The sequence below is a fragment of the Crocodylus porosus genome, unplaced genomic scaffold, assembly GCF_001723895.1.
Source record: "Crocodylus porosus isolate Cpor-Errol unplaced genomic scaffold, CroPor_comp1, whole genome shotgun sequence".
NCBI lineage: Eukaryota > Metazoa > Chordata > Crocodylia > Crocodylidae > Crocodylus > Crocodylus porosus.
Window position 1 is genome coordinate 37557315 of NW_017728909.1, and position 8265 is coordinate 37565579.

Sequence of the window (8265 nt, forward strand, 5' to 3'; positions counted from 1 at the left end):
TGCTTTAACTGAAGCTCATCAAATGAGCTTTCATAGTTTCATAGTTTCTAGGGTCGGAAGGGACCTGAGCAGATCATCTAGTCCGACCCCCGGCCATGGCAGGAAAGAATACTGGGGTCAAATGACCCCAGCAAGGTGTTCATCTTCAGCTTTAAAGTGCCCCACCACCATTTTTCAGCATGGGGATGCTGATACATGTGATGCTGGAGTTTGTTGGAGCACAGTAGTTACCACGGCTCCCATAGACTCAATTAATCAAGTCTTCTCTGACACACTGTAATTACGGCACATTGGAACAGCCTCAATGCATGTGTATAGGCACACTTTTACACTACCAAAAACAGTGAGACAGCCTCTTCCCATTGTGTTTCTGGCATAACTGAAAGAAGAAGTTAGTAAGATAGATATAATGAGGAATTATATTCTGATGTGATTTCCAAACTAAGATTATTGGCTTGTGGTGGCCACCATTGTGATGTATAGACCTGTGGCTAAGTGGTGATCCAAATGATATTTTGGGGAAAAACCTAATATCACTGATTGGCTGCTGAAGTAGAAAATTAAGCTTTTATGTTAGCTTATCTAAATTGCATTATTTGCCTGTCCTGCTAATTAAATCCTTTTGGCATTTTTTTGGTCTTTGGTGGCATTTGGACTTGACATAGATTTCATAGATGCTAGGGCTGTGATGCTAAGTATCTTCAACTCCTCTGAACTTAAAGGAGCTGGGTAGTCTTCACTGCCTGTAGAAAGGCCTTGAGATCTTCAGTTGCTGAACGGAATCAAAATCAAAAGGTTATATTTTCATATTTCACATTTTTAAGATTCTTGATAATACAGCGCCTCTTCAGAGTGGCTAAGTACAGACGTTCAAAAAGCCCTTGGCGGAAGTGCTCTATCTCACTTTACTTAAAGCATTGTAAGTTGGAATGGGAGTGAACTCTATAAGCACTTACCATTTGGGGGTGGGGGAGCAGGGATTGGGGGGCTTCAGAGCCTGCCTGCACTGGCCAAGGTAAGAAACTTGGGGGCACTCCCACCTGCCTCCCAGGAGGCTGCCAGAGTGGCCTCTCTACCTGTCCCCCCTGCCAGCTGGTGACTGGCAGTGCTGGTGGCTGGGAGGTGATGGGGGAAGGGAGTGCCCCTTCCATAAGGGTCCCCCCCACACACACTGGGGTCTGATGGTGGCCCAAGCTGGGTGCATGTCAGGGGGATTCCCTACCGCTCTGACTACAGTTCCCAGTGCAGCAAAAAGCCAGGCCAGGCAGCCCCATGCTGCAGCTTCTTGTTGCAGCTCTCAAGAGAATGAGGTGGGAGAGGAAGGGAGTGCCCCATGTGGCACTGACCCAGCCCAGCCCTCCCAAAATCCCAGCTAGGCGAGGTTCTCTTACCTCCAGCTGAAGTTCCCTGCATGGCAAAAAGCTAGACCAGGCATCCCCATGCTGCAGATTTTGGCTGCCTTGGTAAGGAGTCTGGGGTAGGAGGTGACTGACTAGGAGCAAATTTGCTCCCAGTCAGATGGGCACCGGGGTATGGGAGACTGCTTCCTGACTCTGTGAGCTGCCTGCTGCCAATGTGGGTTCTGAGCTCATAGCCTGGGAAGGACAATGTCCCCCTGCCCTGACAAGAGGCAGCTCTTGGTCCCAGCCCTAAGACTGGAGTAGGGGCTGGGAGCTGCCTGCTGCTGGGGAAGGGGGAATTGTCTCACTCAGGTCTGATCTCAGAGCCTGCTCCAGCTACAGGCATGGCAGGGAACAAATTTCCAGCCCTTGCTCCAATCACAGAGCTGGGGCCAGGAGCTCCCTGCATGGGGAGAGTTCCCTGCCCAGCCTGTAGCTGGTTGGGACCTGCCCCAGACCAGGACAGTTCCTGGCCAGCCCTGGGCTGTGTGGGGAAGTCTGCATGCGCAGCCTGGAGCTGGCTGGGAGCAGTCCCATTTCAGGGAAGGTTCCAGCCAGCTCCAAGCTGCACATGAAGATTTCCTCACACAGGCCAGAGGGGGCCAGAAACTGTCCCAGTTTGGGCCAGGTCCCAGCCCCATGCCCTGATCCAGTGAATGAGGAATAGGGCTTTGAAACAGCTGTGTGGGAGGCGTAAGTCTGCAGCAGCAGGCTTCCCATCCTATGCATATCAAGACCCTTCCTGATGTGTATGGAGACAGGAGACAGCTGTCTTCTGGTCCCATGCTCCCTGCCAGCCCTTGGGCTAGCACAAGGGGGAGTCTGGAACTCCCCCTGGCAGCTGCAGCAGGGCAGAGCTGGGCGGGAGCAGCCCTTTTTGAGCTGCACCCATTGGACGCATCTACACATACAAGCACATGATTTTGCAGCAGCTCAAATACCTGCCATATGCCTGCACCACCCTCTTCCCCTGCCCCTGAAGTTCACAGCCCCTGGCACTGGCAGCATCAGCCAGCTGGGCTGTGCCCGCTGGAGCACTGCCTGACCCACAGTCTGTGCAGAGAGAGTGGGTCTGGCCCATAGCTCCTGTCCAAACATGTGTGCTAGCTGGGCAGGCTGGGTCCAGTTGGGCCAGGCCCATTCTCCATGAGGGTCAGTAGGCTGCACATGGCCACCTGACCCTCATGGAGAATAGCCCTGGCCTGATCTGGCCTGGGCTGCCAAGCTAGCACACACCTTGGACAGGAGCCACGGGTCCCAGAGCCACGTGTCCCAGTCCTATCCAAAGGCATGCTAGCAGGCTGTGCCAGGCCAGGTCAGGTTGGGTTGGACCAGACCCATTCTTCCTACACAGACCATGGGTCAGGCAACACTGCTGCGGGCATTGCCCAGCTCACTGTTGCTGCCAGCACCAGGGGCTGTGGGCTGCAAGGTGTAGGGTGGGGTGGGTGTGTGGTGACCCTACTCAAATCCCCCAAAACCCTACTTCCCCCCAACACCCTACATCCACACCCCCCCACCATTCCCCCCGCACCCCCAGAAATCACACAGCATCCTCACCCTGAGTCCCTGCTTACCTGGGATAGCGCCTGCGGCTGGGTCATGCCACAACCTTGCCCTGCTTCTGTTTGCCCCACATCCTAAAGGTGCGTGCTGGGGCAACAGAAGTACCATAGAGGTGCTCTGGCCAGACACTAGAGCATCTCTCTGGAGGACCCTCCCCTGGGTTGCCTCAGGGCACAGTCCTGGACTGTGCCTTGCTCCACTTTTTCCCCCAGGGGTCTTTTTTTGATACTTGGATATCCAGGAATCAAATTTAGAGCCCATGCTGCAAATATGCAGTTCAGGGAACATTTTTTCATTCTCAGCATGCCTCTTCAGTGTCTCAAACTGGTTTGAGATGCCACAAGAGGCACAAGCGTGCTAATCTGGATGCGCCCATTGGAAGTAAATCTGCTCTCAAGAGGAAGCTCCTCAGTAAGCTCACTGTGCAGCATTTTTACTGCACAGTAAGCCTCCATTGAATTAAGTGCACATGTAGACATGCCCAATATGTCTAAACACATTCTCCCATAATACTTTTAGTCATTGTTGACTCCAGGATGAACATGAGCTGCCAATGCAAGGAAGCGGTCACTAAGGCTAACCATACCTTGTTGTGCATCTGCAGATGCATCACAAGCAGGTCCAGGGAGGTGATCCTTCCCCTCTATGCAGCGCTGGTCAGGCTGCAGCTTGAGTACTACATCCAGTTCTGGGCACTGCACTTCAAGAGGGATGTGGCTAACCTTGAGAGGGTCCAGAGGAAGGCCACTCACTTGATCAGGGGGCAGCAGGCCAGGCCCTATGAAGATAGACTAAAGGACCTGAATCTATTCAGCTTCCACAAAAGAAGACTGAGAGGGGATCTGGTGGCTGTCTATAAACTCACTGGGGGGACCAGTGGAAAATAGGTGAGAATCTGTTCCTCCAGGCACCACTTGGGATAACAAGGAATAACAGCTACAAATTGATTGACAGCAGGTTCAGGCTTGATATTAGGAGGCATTACTTTATGGTTAGGGCTGCCAGGCTCTGGAATGGGCTCCCAAGGGAGGTGGTGCTCTCCCTTACCTTGGGGGTCTTCAAGAGGAGGTTGGATAGATACCTGGCTGGGTTATTATGATCCCAGCACTCATTCCTGCCCGGGGCAGGGGTTCAGACTTGATGATCTGTTCAGGTCCCTTCCAACCCTAGAAACTATGAAACTATGATTCGGGTAGTCCTTACTCACTGCTGCAGGGAGCTGGACTCCATGCTGGTAAGTAAGGTGAGGGGGGACTGGAGGAGAGGGCAGGGGACCATGGGGGAACCCCTGCCAGGCCCTACCCTGACAGCTCTGCCCGCCCCTGAGCACCCCCTGACCCCCACCCACTTTCCAAGGCCTCCCCATGGCTGCCCCATTCACCCCAGCTCCTGGCTCTTTAAAAAAAAAGGGCCCACTCACTGGCTGCTGCCAGTGATCCCTGCTGCTCCCCCTTCCCCCCCACCATATGGGGGACCCCAGCCTGCTCGACCAGCCCCCCCCCCCCAGCTGCCCCACCCACGCCAGCTCCTGGCCTTTTAAAAAAAAAGCTCTGACTCACCGGCTGCTGCACTGGTCTCCTGGCTTCTGGGAGCCATTGGCACAGCCCCCACACAGCACAGACCAGTGGGGGACAGCAGGGATCATCATCTGCCTGGCGAGAGTCGGTGAGTTGGGGCTTTTTTTTTAAGAGCCAGGAGCTGGGGTGGGCAGGGCACCCATGTAGGTAGGGGGCTCGGAGAGTGGGTGGGGGTTGGGGAGCTCGTGGCAGAGCCTCCCACACAGTGCAGGCCAGTGGGGGGTAGTGGGGATCATCCCCTCACCTGGCAGCAGCTGGTGAGTATGGGCTTTTTTTTTAAAGAGCTGGGAACTGGGGCTAGGCAGGGCAGCCATTGAGAGTGGGCAGGGGATGCCACTGATTCAGAGATTTGGCCGATTCTTCTGCAGCTGAATCTGCAAATCAGACTCAGCCGACTCTATTCGAATCACCAAATCGCTGCTCCCCAAATTGGCTGAATCTGAAACTAATACTAGCCACTTTGCACAGACCTAGTAAGTATTGAAAACTAGGAAAAGGCTACCAAGACAAAAATGATTCCCTGAAGAAATTAGGGAATGATTTTGAACCAAGTTTCAGAAATATGTGACCTAAATAATAAATCATTTATGGATTTCTCCCTTCTATTTATTAAAAAACACCATTCTTATGCTAAGGAATAGAGAAAGTTTATGAAAAAAAGAATATTTATGTATTGCATTAATTTACACTCATATTCCATTTGTGAGTGATGCCACAGTAAACACATGACTAATGTGAAAATAATTTGTTTTGTTTTTCATGCAAGCCACTTTAGTAAAGGGACTGTACAGTAGAAAGTATTTGAAAAAGTTTAAAGAACGTAATTCAATTCACCTCAGAAGTTCTCTTGCATAACTTACATTTGTTTTCTCTTGCAAAGTATTTGTTAACTTTTATCATAAAAAGATGCAAATAATTATTCTTAAGGCTATATTTGGAATGGCAAATTTACCTAGGGATTAACAGCCTATATACTGTGGTCCAGTATTCACAATCTTAAGTGGAATCCATTCTCTCTCTATCCTTCACATGGTTTGTTCAAAATAAATGCAAACTGTGATGAATTATGTCTAAATAAACAGACTCTATTAAAAGAATACAGAAGCATGCACAATATAGGTGGCTGACTGGAATGTTGTTAATTGTTGACCATTCTTTTGCCAGTGTTTTATTTAAACTTCTGAAAAAAGCCGTCAGTAATCAAGATTTTTTTTTTCCTTTTCTGGTTGTAGGTTTGACCTTCCAAGCATCTTTGAATGCACTGCCTGACCTTGAGTCTGCCTATGCTTGCAACCTAAGAGGGTACCCATCAACTCAAGGTAGCAACTAAATGATCAGGACTCCTGTTAATGTTTTCCACATTCCAGTTCTTTCTGTTCTTTTTTTCATTTTACAACCTACTCCACCATCTATAACCATAAACATCTGGTAGAGACGTTACAGCCTCTCGGGGTTGGGGGGAGGGAGGGAGGGTCAGGCGGTAGCCATGGGAACCACTGTAATGGAATAAGCCTTTACAGAAAGACCTGGAGCAGAACTAGGCAGAGAAATTCCAAACAAATATATTTTTGTTATTGGAATTTGATAATTTGTCAAAAGTAAAATGTTCCATAGAGATAATTCAATTTTAGACTAAGATCCAACAGAGCCCTCCATGCTAACCAACCTTACTATGTCCTTAACAACTTACTTGAAGAAGTGACAACTTGGGAGCTATGGATGCCCTGTTTGTGGTTCTGAGGCAGTCTGGGCTCCAAGAAGCAGCCCGATAGGTGGAATTAATTGGAGTCAGAAACTCAAGGGTCTTCGGGGTCTCTGGCTTCAAGAGAAACTGCAAGGCAGACTACTGTAGAGCTGGTATCCTATTTCATTTTATGGAGAATTTTGAAAGTCTTGCATTTTGTTTCTCTTATTTCTTTGAGTAGCAGTCCTATTTTACATTAAACAGTCACTGAATAAAACAAAACAGCTCTGGGAGCAGTGACAGGAACTGTGGACTACTTCCACACAGGTGAATGTCTAACCTCTAGGTCACAAGGTAATGTATACTCTCAAGTGCTCTTACTCTTTCTCCCTAGCCCAGTGAATCTTTTGTTCTTTTCTGCACAGTAACTCAGATTCAGTAGGAGAGACATCAGGTGTCCTAGCCAGAATAGCCTGTAAGCGGGAAACTGGGACATTCTCTCAGGAAGTTAAAGATGGCAATTTGTACTCAAAAATCGTGGTCATACAGCTTTGGTCTTCTGGTTAACCTAGGAGAGTTCCCCAATAACTAGAACATTATATAGAAAGTGTTCACATCACCTCCACTATGCAGAGAGTCTGCTCTTGTAGGCATGTTTTAGGCATGCTCAGGGCATGGCTAATCTATCAGGGATTTAGGCCGAGGAAAACTTAGTTTCTGGATCCTAGTTAGGTTTAAGCATCAGACAGGTACTGAATTGTTCAGCTGAGACAGTTCTGGGCACGTGGAGAAGCAGAAATCCAGGGGCTAGGTGTTCTGCTTATCCATGGTGATGGAAACAAGTTACTTTTGGATCACAATATTCCTTATGAGAAAGGGCAGCGCACAATTTTTTGCAATAGGTCACAAGTACGGTAACCCTCACCATTCGCGGGGGATACGTTCCCATGATCCCCGTGAACGGCGAAATCCATGAATAGGGCACTGCATGCAGTCTGCGTCCATGAACGCAGAACCCCCAGCAGCGGGTGGGGGGGCGGGCATGGCTCTGGCAGCAGCATCAAGAGCCCAGCAGCAGCAAGCACGGAGCTCCCGAGGAGCTCTGGTAAGTGTTTAAAGTGTATTTAAAATGTGGGTTCAGCATTCACGAATATTTGAAACCATGAATGCTGAACCTACAAATGCCGAGGGTTTCCTGTATAAAATTATGCAGAGCTGAACACAAAAATCCTTTTCCAGGGTTTACATGCACTCAAATGAAATGATTAGGAATGCTGCCAAAGTAAAGGCAGAGTAAGGATTTCAGGAACTAGTCCAGAATGAATTATGTGTTTAGCTATCTAACCACCAAGGCCTAAAATATTCCAAACAGTCACTGAATATAATAGGAGATTCTGGCCCAACACAGCAACCTTGGAAACACAGACGTTATCATCTAATATATTCCTAAAATGTCAGTGTTTTGCTTCTATGATTTAAATGTACACCTTTGAAGCCCTGCGCACCACCCACCTCAATGTAAAATACACTTATTGATTACAACTTGGCAGTAAAAGCTGTTGCTACTGTTGCCATGGTTCTTTTCCCCTACATAGCATCATGTTATTTACACTCTTAATTAAATACATTTCTCCAAGTGAGTTCTGATTACAATGATAAAACAAAGGCAGACATATTAAACAGGTCCAGGGTGATTAGTTATATGGTCATTCATCAATTCATTAGCATTAGTATTTTCATTAGCAGTCTGATAAGGCCCATAACAAATTAATGCAGACTTGATGTTCAAAAAAACTGATATGCATCTGTTTTTCTCAGAGGAGAAATGTGGATCCTAGACCCATAAGAGCTTTCATATTTACTGTCCTGAATGTTCATTTAAAAACAACCCCCTCCCCGCCCCATTTTCAGGCTTCATTCTTATTGGATTATTTTTGCCTCTTTAATAAAGTGCATCTTCATAATCCTTAGTAAGAATTACTCTGTTTAATAACTTTCTTAAATTCCACAACCTAGTCTGAGAGAAGAAAGGGAATCT